The following is a 13,350-nucleotide window of genomic DNA, read 5'->3' as shown; positions in this document are numbered from 1 at the left end:
CATCCTCCTGCGCACCACTCTATCCATAGCCCACGCCTCGCAACCATACAACATTGTTGGAACCACTATTCCTTCAAACATACCCATTTTTGCTTTCCGAGATAATGTTCTCAACTTCCACACATTCTTCAAGGCTCCCAGGATTTTCGCCCCCCTCCCCCAACCTATGATCCACTTCCGCTTCCATGGTTCCATCCGCTGCCAGATCCACTCCCAGATATCTAAAACACTTCACTTCCTCCAGTTTTTCTCCATTCAAACTTACCTCCCAATTGACTTGACCCTCAACCCTACTGTACCTAATAACCTTGCTCTTATTCACATTTACTCTTAACTTTCTTCTTCCACACACTTTTCCAAACTCAGTCACCAGCTTCTGCAGTTTCTCACATGAATCAGCCACCAGTGCTGTATCATCAGCGAACAACAACTGACTCACTTCCCAAGCTCTCTCATCCCCAACAGACTTCATACTTGCCCCTCTTTCCAAAACTCTTGCATTCACCTCCCTAACAACCCCATCCATAAACAAATTAAACAACCATGGAGACATCACACACCCCTGCCGCAAACCTACATTCACTGAGAACCAATCACTTTCCTCTCTTTCTACACATACACATGCCTTACATCCTCGATAAAAACTTTTCACTGCTTCTAACAACTTTCCTCCCACACCATATATTCTTAATATATTTATATAATTTTATATATATATATATATATATATATATATATATATATATATATATATATATATATATTCTTTTTTTTTTTTTTTTTTTTCATACTTTGTCGCTGTCTCCCGCGTTTGCGAGGTAGCGCAAGGAAACAGACGAAAGAAATGGCCCAACCCCCCCCCCATACACATGTACATACGTCCACACACGCAAATATACATACCTACACAGCCTTCCATGGTTTACCCCAGACGCTTCACATGCCTTGATTCAATCCACTGACAGCACGTCAACCCCTGTATACCACATCGCTCCAATTCACTCTATTCCTTGCCCTCCTTTCACCCTCCTGCATGTTCAGGCCCTGATCACACAAAATCTTTTTCACTCCATCTTTCCACCTCCAATTTGGTCTCCCTCTTCTCCTCGTTCCCTCCACCTCCGACACATATATCCTCTTGGTCAATCTTTCCTCACTCATTCTCTCCATGTGCCCAAACCATTTCAAAACACCCTCTTCTGCTCTCTCAACCACGCTCTTTTTATTTCCACACATCTCTCTTACCCTTACGTTACTTACTCGATCAAACCACCTCACACCACACATTGTCCTCAAACATCTCATTTCCAGCACATCCATCCTCCTGCGCACAACTCTATCCATAGCCCACGCCTCGCAACCATACAACATTGTTGGAACCACTATTCCTTCAAACATACCCATTTTTGCTTTCCAAGATAATGTTCTCGACTTCCACACATTTTTCAAGGCTCCCAAAATTTTCGCCCCCTCCCCCACCCTATGATCCACTTCCGCTTCCATGGTTCCATCCGCTGACAGATCCACTCCCAGATATCTAAAACACTTCACTTCCTCCAGTTTTTCTCCATTCAAACTCACCTCCCAATTGACTTGACCCTCAACCCTACTGTACCTAATAACCTTGCTCTTATTCACATTTACTCTTAACTTTCTTCTTCCACACACTTTACCAAACTCAGTCACCAGCTTCTGCAGTTTCTCACATGAATCAGCCACCAGCGCTGTATCATCAGCGAACAACAACTGACTCACTTCCCAAGCTCTCTCATCCCCAACAGACTTCATACTTACCCCTCTTTCCAGGACTCTTGCATTTACCTCCCTAACAACCCCATCCATAAACAAATTAAACAACCATGGAGACATCACACACCCCTGCCGCAAACCTACATTCACTGAGAACCAATCACTTTCCTCTCTTCCTACACGTACACATGCCTTACATCCTCGATAAAAACTTTTCACTGCTTCTAACAACTTGCTTCCCACACCATATATTCTTAGTACCTTCCACAGAGCATCTCTATCAACTCTATCATATGCCTTCTCCAGATCCATAAATGCTACATACAAATCCATTTGCTTTTCTAAGTATTTCTCACATACATTCTTCAAAGCAAACACCTGATCCACACATCCTCTACCACTTCTGAAACCGCACTGCTCTTCCCCAATCTGATGCTCTGTACATGCCTTCACCCTCTCAATCAATACCCTCCCATATAATTTACCAGGAATACTCAACAAACTTATACCTCTGTAATTTGAGCACTCACTCTTATCTCCTTTGCCTTTGTACAATGGCACTATGCACGCATTCCGCCAATCCTCAGGCACCTCACCATGAGTCATACATACATTAAATAACCTTACCAACCAGTCAACAATACAGTCACCCCCCTTTTTATATATATATATATATCTTTTTCTTTTTCGTTTAAACTATTCGCCATTTCCCGCGTTAGCGAGGTAGCATTAAGAACAGAGGACTGGGCCTTTGAGGGAATACCCTCACCTGGCCCCCTTCTCTGTTCCGTCTTTTGGAAAAAAAAAAAAAAAAAAAAAAACGAGAGGGGAGGATTTCCAGCCCCCCGCTCCCACCCCTTTTAGTCTCCTTCTACGACACGCAGGGAATACGTGGGAAGTATTCTTAATCCCCTATCCCCAGGGATATATATATATATATATATATATATATATATATATATTTTTTTTTTTTTATACTTTGTCGCTGTCTCCCGCGTTTGCGAGGTAGCGCGAGGAAACAGACGAAAGAAATGGCCCAACCCCCATACACACGTACATACACACGTCCACACACGCAAATATACATACCTACACAGCTTTCCATGGTTTACCCCAGACGCTTCACATGCCTTGATTCAATCCACTGACAGCACGTCAACCCCTGTATACCACATCGCTCCAATTCACTCTATTCCTTGCCCTCCTTTCACCCTCCTGCATGTTCAGGCCCCGATCACACAAAATCTTTTTCACTCCATCTTTCCACCTCCAATTTGGTCTCCCTCTTCTCCTCGTTCCCTCCACCTCCGACACATATATCCTCTTGGTCAATCTTTCCTCACTCATTCTCTCCATGTGCCCAAACCATTTCAAAACACCCTCTTCTGCTCTCTCAACCACGCTCTTTTTATTTCCACACATCTCTCTTACCCTTACGTTACTAACTCGATCAAACCACCTCACACCACACATTGTCCTCAAACATCTCATTTCCAGCACATCCATCCTCCTGCGCACAACTCTATCCATAGCCCACGCCTCGCAACCATACAACATTGTTGGAACCACTATTCCTTCAAACATACCCATTTTTGCTTTCCGAGATAATGTTCTCGACTTCCACACATTTTTCAAGGCTCCCAAAATTTTCGCCCCCTCCCCCACCCTATGATCCACTTCCGCTTCCATGGTTCCATCCGCTGACAGATCCACTCCCAGATATCTAAAACACTTCACTTCCTCCAGTTTTTCTCCATTCAAACTCACCTCCCAATTGACTTGACCCTCAACCCTACTGTACCTAATAAACTTGCTCTTATTCACATTTACTCTTAACTTTCTTCTTCCACACACTTTACCAAACTCAGTCACCAGCTTCTGCAGTTTCTCACATGAATCAGCCACCAGCGCTGTATCATCAGCGAACAACAACTGACTCACTTCCCAAGCTCTCTCATCCCCAACAGACTTCATACTTGCCCCTCTTTCCAGGACTCTTGCATTTACCTCCCTAACAACCCCATCCATAAACAAATTAAACAACCATGGAGACATCACACACCCCTGCCGCAAACCTACATTCACTGAGAACCAATCACTTTCCTCTCTTCCTACACGTACACATGCCTTACATCCTCGATAAAAACTTTTCACTGCTTCTAACAACTTGCTTCCCACACCATATATTCTTAGTACCTTCCACAGAGCATCTCTATCAACTCTATCATATGCCTTCTCCAGATCCATAAATGCTACATACAAATCCATTTGCTTTTCTAAGTATTTCTCACATACATTCTTCAAAGCAAACACCTGATCCACACATCCTCTACCACTTCTGAAACCGCACTGCTCTTCCCCAATCTGATGCTCTGTACATGCCTTCACCCTCTCAATCAATACCCTCCCATATAGTTTACCAGGAATACTCAACAAACTTATACCTCTGTAATTTGAGCACTCACTCTTATCCCCTTTGCCTTTGTACAATGGCACTATGCACGCATTCCGCCAATCCTCAGGCACCTCACCATGAGTCATACATACATTAAATAACCTTACCAACCAGTCAACAATACAGTCACCCCCTTTTTTAATAAATTCCACTGCAATACCATCCAAACCTGCTGCCTATATATATATATATATATATATATATATATATATATATATATATATATATATATATATTTATTTATTTATTAATTTGTTTATTTATTCATTATACTTTGTTGCTGTCTCCCGCGTTAGCGAGGTAGCGCAAGGAAACAGACAAAAGAATGGCCCAACACACCCATCTACACTTGTATATACATACACGTCCACACACGCACATATACATACCTGTGCATTTCAATGTACACATATACATACATACACAGACATATACATATATACACATGTACATAATTCATTATTATTTTTTTTATTATACTTTGTCGCTGTCTCCCGCGTTTGCGAGGTAGCGCAAGGAAACAGACGAAAGAAATGGCCCAACCCCCCCCATACACATGTATATACATACGTCCACACACGCAAATATACATACCTACACAGCTTTCCATGGCTTACCCCAGACGCTTCACATGCCTTGATTCAATCCACTGACATACTTGCCTTTATTCATTCCCGTCGCCATCCCGCCACACATGAAATAACAACCCCTCCCCCACGTGTGCACGAGGTAGCGCTAGGGAAAGACAACAAAAGCCACATTCGTTCACACTCAGTCTCTACCTGTCATGTATTACGCATTGAAACCATAGCTCCCTTTCCACATCCAGACCCCACAAATCTTTCCATGGTTTACCCCAGATGCTTCACATTCCCTGGTTCAATCCATTGACAGCAAATCAGCCCCGATATACTACATCATTCCAGTTCACTCTATTCCTTGCACACCTTTCACCCTCTTGCATGTTCCTACCCTTATCACTCAAAATCTTTTTTCACTCCATCATTCCACCTCCAATTTGGTCTCCCACTTCCCTTTCCCTCCACCTCTGACACATATATCCTCTTTGTCAATCTTTCTTCACTCATTCTCTCATGTGACCAAACCATTTCAAAACACCCTTTTCTGCTCTCTCAACCACACTCTTTTTATTACCACACATCTCTCTTAACCTTCAATTACTTACTTGACCAAACCACCTCTCACCACATATTGTCCTCAGACATCTCATTTCCAACACAGCCACCCTCCTCTGAAGAACTCTATCTATAGCGCACCTCTCGCAACCATATAATATTGTTGGAATCACTATTCCGCTTCCATGGTTTCATCCACTGCAAAATCCACTCCAAAATATCTAAAACACTTCACTTCCTCCAGTTTTTCTCCATTCAAACTTAACTCCCAATTGACTTGTCCCTCAACCCTACTGTACCTAATAACCTTGCTCGTATTCATATTTACTCTCAGCTTTCTTCTTTCACACACTTTACCAAACTCAGACACCAGCTTCTGCAGTTTCTCACCTGAATCAGCCACCTCTACTGTTTCATCCGCGAACAACAACTAACTTACTTCCCAAGCCCTCTCATCCACAACAGACTGCATACTTAACCCTCTCTCCAGAACTCTTGGATTCACCCCTCCAACAACCTCATCCATAAACAAATTAAACAACCATGGAGACATCACGCACCCCTGCCGCAAACCGACTTTCACTGAGAACCAATCACTTTCCCCTCTTCCTACTCGTACAAATGCCTTATATCCACGATAAAAACTTTTCACTACTTCTAGCAACTTGCCTCCCACACCATGCATTTTTCATACCTTCCACAGATCATCTCTATCAACTCTACCATATGTATTCTCTAGATCTATAAATGTCACATAAAAATCCACTTGCTTTTCTAAGTATTTCTCACATACGTTCTTCAAAGCAAACACCTGATCCACACATCCTCTACCACTTCTGAAGCCACACTGCTCTTCCCTAATCTGATGCTCTTTACATGATTTCACCCTCTCAATCAATACCCTCCCATATAATTTCCCTGGAATACTCAACAAACTTATACTCTGTAATTTGAGCACTCACCTTTATCCCCTTTGCCTTTGTACAATGGCACTATGCATGTATTCCGCCAATCCTCAGGCACCTCACCAAGAGTCATACATACGATAGATATCCTTACCAACCAGGGAACAACTCAGTCACCCCCTTTTTTAATAAATTCCACTGCAATATCATCCAAACCCGCTGCCTTGCCGGCTTTCATATTCCACAAAACTTTTACTACCTCTTCTCAGTTTACCAAATCATTCTCCCTAACCCTCTAGCTTTGCACACCACCTCGACCAAAACATCCTATATCTGCCACTCTTTCATCTAACACATTCAACAAACCTTCAAAATACTCACTCCATCTCCTTCTCACATCAATACTACATTTTATCACCTCCTCATTAGCCCCCTTCACTGATGTTCCCATTTGTTCTCATCTTACGCAGTTTATTTACCTCCTTCCAAATCATTTTTTTATATTCCCTAAATTTTGATGATACTCTCTCACCCCTACTCTCATTTGCCCTGTTTTTCACCTATTGCACTTTCTCTTGACCTCCTGCCTCTTTCTTTTATACTTCTCCCAGTTATTTGCATTATTTCCCTGCAAAGATCATCCAAATGCCTCTCTCTTCTCTTTCACTAATAATCTTACTTCTTCATCCCACCACTCCCTACCCTTTCTAATCTGCCCTCCTCCAACGCTTCTCCTGCCACAAGCATCTTTTGTGCAAGCCATCACTGCTTCCCTAAGTACATCCCATTCCTCCCCCACTCCCCTTATGTCCTTTGCTCTCACCTTTTTCCATTCTGTACTCAGTTTCTCCTGGTACTTCCTCACACAAGTCTCCTTCCCAATCTCACTCACTTTCACCGCTCTCTTCACCCCAACATTCTCTCTTCTTTTCTGAAAACTCTACAAATTTTCACCTTCGCCTTCACAAGATAATGATCAGACATCCCTCCAGTTGCACCTCTCAGCACATTGACATTCAAAAGTCTCTCTTTCACGCGCCTATCAATTAACACGTAATCCAATAATGCTCTCTGACCATCTCTTTTACTTACATTTGTATACTTATGTGTATATCTCTTTTTAAACCAGGTATTCCCAATCACCAGTCCTTTAATCACCACACAAATCTACAGGCTTTTCATCACTTTCGTTTACAACACTGAACACCCCATGTACACCAAGTATTCCCTCAGCTCCCACATTACTCACCTTTGCATTCATATCACCCATCACTATAACCCGGACTCGTGTATCAAACTACTGACACACTCACTCAGCTGCTCCCAAACACTTGCCTCTCATGATCTTTCTTTTCATACCCAGGTGCATATGCACCAATAACCACCCATCTACCTCCATCCACTTTCAATTTTACCCCTATCAATATAGAGTGTACTTTCTAACGCTCTATTACATACTCCCACCACTTCTTTTTCAGGAGTAGTGCTACTCCTTCCCTTGCTCTTGCCTTCTCACCAACCCCTGACTTTACTCCCAAGACATTCCCAAACCACTCTTCCCCTTTACCCTTCAGCTTCGTTTCACTCAGAGCCAAAACATCCAGGTTTCTTTCCTCAAACATACTACCCATCTCTCCTTTTTTTTCATCTCCATTACATCCACACACATTTAGACTCCCCAATCCGAGCCTTCGAAGAGGATGAGGAGCCCCCACATGATGCATTCTTCTGTTTCCCCTTTTAAAAAGCTAAAAGACAAGGAGGGAAGAGTTTCTAGCTCCTCGATCCTGTCCCCTTTAGTCTCCTTGTACGATACGTGAGGAATGCGTGGGAAGTATTTTATCTCCCCTATCCCCAGGGATATATATATATATATATATATATATATATATATATATATATATATATATATGTAGGTTTGCGGCAGGGGTGTGTGATGTCTCCATGGTTGTTTAATTTGTTTATGGATGGGGTTGTTAGGGAGGTAAATGCAAGAGTTTTGGAAAGAGGGGCAAGTATGAAGTCTTTTGGGGATGAGAGAGCTTGGGAAGTGAGTCAGTTGTTGTTCGCTGATGATACAGCGCTGGTGGCTGATTCATGTGAGAAACTGCAGAAGCTGGTGACTGAGTTTGGAAAAGTGTGTGGAAGAAGAAAGTTAAGAGTAAATGTGAATAAGAGCAAGGTTATTAGGTACAGTAGGGTTGAGGGTCAAGTCAATTGGGAGGTGAGTTTGAATGGAGAAAAACTGGAGGAAGTGAAGTGTTTTAGATATCTGGGAGTGGATCTGGCAGCGGATGGAACCATGGAAGCGGAAGTGGATCATAGGGTGGGGGAGGGGGCGAAAATCCTGGGGGCCTTGAAGAATGTGTGGAAGTCGAGAACATTATCTCGGAAAGCAAAAATGGGTATGTTTGAAGGAATAGTGGTTCCAACAATGTTGTATGGTTGCGAGGCGTGGGCTATGGATAGAGTTGTGCGCAGGAGGATGGATGTGCTGGAAATGAGATGTTTGAGGACAATGTGTGGTGTGAGGTGGTTTGATCGAGTGAGTAACGTAAGGGTAAGAGAGATGTGTGGAAATAAAAAGAGTGTGGTTGAGAGAGCAGAAGAGGGTGTTTTGAAGTGGTTTGGGCACATGGAGAGGATGAGTGAGGAACGATTGATCAAGAGGATATATGTGTCGGAGGTGGAGGGAACAAGGAGAAGAGGGAGACCAAATTGGAGGTGGAAAGATGGAGTGAAAAAGATTTTGTGTGATCGGGGCCTGAACATGCAGGAGGGTGAAAGGAGGGCAAGGAATAGAGTGAATTGGAGCGATGTGGTATACCGGGGTTGACGAGCTGTCAGTGGATTGAATCAAGGCATGTGAAGCGTCTGGGGTAAACCATGGAAAGCTGTGTAGGTATGTATATTTGCGTGTGTGGACGTATGTATATACATGTGTATGGGGGGGGGGGGTTGGGCCATTTCTTTCGTCTGTTTCCTTGCGCTACCTCGCAAACGCGGGAGACAGCGACAAAGTATAATAAAAAAAAAAATATTTATTGATTTTTATTTTACTTTGTCACTGTCTCCCGCGTTAGCGAGGTAGCGCAAGGAAACAGACGAAAGAATGGCTCAACCCACCCACATACACTTGTATGTACATACACGTCCACACACGCAAATATACATACCTATACATCTCAGTGTATACATATATATACACACACAGACATATACACATATACATATGTACATAGTTCATACTGTCTGCCTTTATTCATTTCCATCGCCATCTCGCCACACATGGAATAACAACCCCCTCCCCCCTCATGTATGCGAGGTAGTGCTAGGAAAAGACAACAAAGGCCCCATTCGTTCACACTCAGTCTCTAGCTGTCATGTAATAATGCATCGAAACCAAAGCTCCCTTTCCACATCCAGGCCGCACAGAACTTTCTATGGTTTACCCCAGACGCTTCACATGCCCTGGTTCAATCCATTGACAGCACGACGACCCTGGTATACCACATCGTTCCAATTCACTCTATTCCTTGCCCGCCTTTCATCCTCCTGCATGTTCAGGCCCCGATCACTCAAAATCTTTTTCACTCCATCTTTCCACCTCCAATTTGGTCTCCCACTTTTCCTCGTTCCCTCCAGCTCTGACAACTATATCATCTTTGTCAATCTTTCCTCACTCATTCTCTCCTTGTGACCAAACCACTTCAAAACACCCTCTTTTGCTCTCTCAACCACACTCTTTTTATTACCACACATCTCTCTTACCCAATCATTACTTACTCGATCAAACCACCTAACACCACATATTGTCCTCAAACATCTCATTTCCAGCACATCCACCCTCCTGCGCACAACTCTATCCATAGCAAACGCCTCGCAACCATGCAACATTGTTGGAGCCACTGTTCCCTCAAAAATACCCACTTTTGCTCTCCGAGATGATGTTCTCGACTTCCACACATTCTTCAAAGCTCCCAGAATTTTCGCCCCCTCCTCCACCCTATTATTCACTTCCGCTTCCATGGTTCCATTCGCTGCCAAATCCACTCCCAGACATCTAAAACACTTCACTTCCTCCAGCGTTTCTCCATTCAAACTTACCTCCCAATTGACTTGACCCTCAACCCTTTTGTACCTAATAACCTTGCTCTTATTCACATTTACTCTCAATTTTCTTCTTTCACACACTTTACCAAACTCAGTCACCAGCTTCTGCAGTTTCTCACATGAATCAGCCACCAGCGCTGTATCATCTGCGAACAACAACTGACTCACTTCCCAAGCTCTCTCATCCACAACACACTGAATACTTGCCCCTCTTTCCAAAACTCTTGCATTCACCTCCCTAACAACCCCATCCATAAACAAGTTAAACAACCATGGAGACATCACACACCCCTGCCGCAAAGCTACATTTACTGAGAACCAATCACTTTCCTCTCTTCCTACATGTACACATGCTTTACATCCTCGATAAATACTTTTCACTGCTTGTAACAACTTGCCTCCCACACCAAATGTTCTTAATACCTTCCAAAGAGCATCTCTATCAAGCTCTATCATATGCCTTCTCCAGATCCATAAATGCGACATCCAAATTCATTTGCTTTCTAAGTATTTCTCACATACGTTCTTCAAAGCAAACACCTGATCCACACATCTTCTACCACTTCTGAAACCACACTGCTCTTCCCCAATCTGATGCTTTGTACATGCCTTCACCCTCTCAATCAGTACCCTCCTATATAATTTCCCAGGAATACTCAACAAACTTATACCTCTGTAATTTGAGCACTCACTCTTATCCCCTTTGCCTTTGTACAGTGGCATTATGGAAGCATTCCGCCAATCCTCAGGCACCTCACCATGAATCATACATATATTGAATAACCTTACCAACCAGTCAACAATACAGTCACCCCCTTTTTTTATAAATTCCACTGCAATACCGTCCAAACCCGCTGTCTTGCCGGCTTTCATCTTCTGCAAAGCTTTCACTACCTCTTCTCTCTTTACAAAGTCATTTTCCCTAACCCTCTCACTTTGCACACCACCTCGACCAAAACACCCTATATCTGCCCTCTATCATCAAAGACATTTAACAAACCTTCAAAATACTCACTCCATCTCCTCACATCACCACTACTTGTTATCACATCCCCATTAGGGACCTTCACTGAACTTCCCATTTGCTCCCTTGTCTTACGCACTTTCTTTGCCTCCTTCCAAAACATCTTTTTATTCTCCCTACAATTTAATGATACTCTCTCACCCCAACTCTTATTTGCCCTCTTTTTCCCCTCTTGCACCTTTCTCTTGACCTGCTTCTTTCTTTTACACATCTTCTAGTCATTTCCATTATTTCCCTGCAAAAATCGTCCCAATGCCTCTCTCTTCTCTTTCACTAACAATCTTACTTCTTCATCCCACCACTCAATACCCTTTCTAATCTGCCCACCTCCCACACTTCTCATGCCACAAGCATCTTTTGCGCAAGCAATCACTGCTTCCCAAAATACATCCCATTCCTCCCCCACTCCCCTTACCTCTTTTGTTCCCACCTTTTTCCATTCTGTACTCAGTCTCTCCTAGTACTTCCTCACACAGGTCTACTTCCCAAGCTCACTTACTCTCACCACTCTCTTCACCCCAACATTCTCTCTTCTTTTCTGAAAACCTCTACAAATCCTTACCTTCGCCTCCATAAGATAATGATCAGACTTCCCTCCAGTTGCACCTCTCACTAAATTAACATCCAAAAGTCTCTCTTTCACGCGCCTATCAATTAACACGTAATCCAATAACGCTCTCTGGCCACCTCTCCTACTTACATACGTATACTTGTGTATATCTCTCTTTTTAAACCAGGTATTCCCAGTCACCAGTCCTTTTTCTGTACATAAATCTACAAGCTCTTCACCATTTTCATTTATACCACTGAACACCCCATGTATACCAATTATTCCCTGAACTGCCACATTACTCACCTTTGCATTCAAATCACCCATCACTATAACCCGGTCTTGTGCATCAAAACCACTAACACACTCATTCAGCTGCTCCCAAAACACTTGCCTCTCATGATCTTTCTTCTCATGCGTAGGTGCATATGCACTAATAATCACCCATCTCTCTCCATCAACTTTCAGTTTTACCCATATCAATCTAGAGTTTACTTTCCTAGACTCTATCACATACTCCCACGACTCCTGTTTCAGGAGTAGTGCTACTCCTTCCCTTGCTCTTGTCCTCTCACTAACCCCTGACTTTACTCCCAAGACATTCCCAAACCACTCTTCCCCTTTACCCTTGAACTTCGTTTCACCCAGAGCCAAAACATCCAGGTTCCTTTCCTCAAACATACTTCCTATCTCTCGTTTTTCTCATCTTGGTTACATCCACACACATTTAGACACCCCAATCTGAATCTTCGAGGAGGATGAGCACTCCCCGCATGACTCCTTCTTCTGTTTCCCCTTTTAGAAAGTTAAAATACAAGGAGGGGAGGGTTTCTGCCCCCCTTCTCCCGTCCCCTTTAGTCGCCTTCTGCGACACGTGAGGAATGCGTGGGAAGTATTCTTTTTTCCCCCATCCCCAGGGATATATATATATATATATATATATATATATATATATATATATATATATATATATATATATACATAACCAAGATGTGAAAAAAGGAGAGATAGGTAGTATGTTTGAGGAAAGGAACCTGGATGTTTTGGCTCTGAGTGAAACGAAGCTCAAGGGTAAAGGGGAAGAGTGCTTTGGGAATGTCTTGGGAGTAAAGTCAGGGGTTAGTGAGAGGACAAGAGCAAGGGAAGGAGTAGCAGTACTCCTGAAACAGGAGTTGTGGGAGTATGTGATAGAATGTAAGAAAGTAAATTCTCGATTAATATGGGTAAAACTGAAAGTTGATGGAGAGAGATGGGTGATTATTGGTGCATATGCACCTGGGCATGAGAAGAAAGATCATGAGAGGCAAGTGTTTTGGGAGCAGCGGAATGAGTGTGTTAGTGGTTTTGATGCACGAGACCGGGTTATAGTGATGGGTGATTTGAATGCAAAGGTGAGTAATGTGGCAGTTGAGGGAATA

General features: G+C 43.0%; 1 protein-coding gene across 1 annotated transcript in view; it reads left to right on the top strand.

The window, feature by feature from the left end:
* Dscam4 (Down syndrome cell adhesion molecule 4) overlaps nucleotides 1-13,350 on the top strand; it is a 415,036-nt gene that overhangs the window by 337,365 nt on the left and 64,321 nt on the right. The window lies entirely within an intron of this gene.

This window comes from Panulirus ornatus, chromosome 12 (genome assembly GCF_036320965.1).
Source record: "Panulirus ornatus isolate Po-2019 chromosome 12, ASM3632096v1, whole genome shotgun sequence".
Classification (NCBI taxonomy): domain Eukaryota; kingdom Metazoa; phylum Arthropoda; class Malacostraca; order Decapoda; family Palinuridae; genus Panulirus; species Panulirus ornatus.
This window is presented reverse-complemented; position numbering and strand designations above follow the sequence as displayed.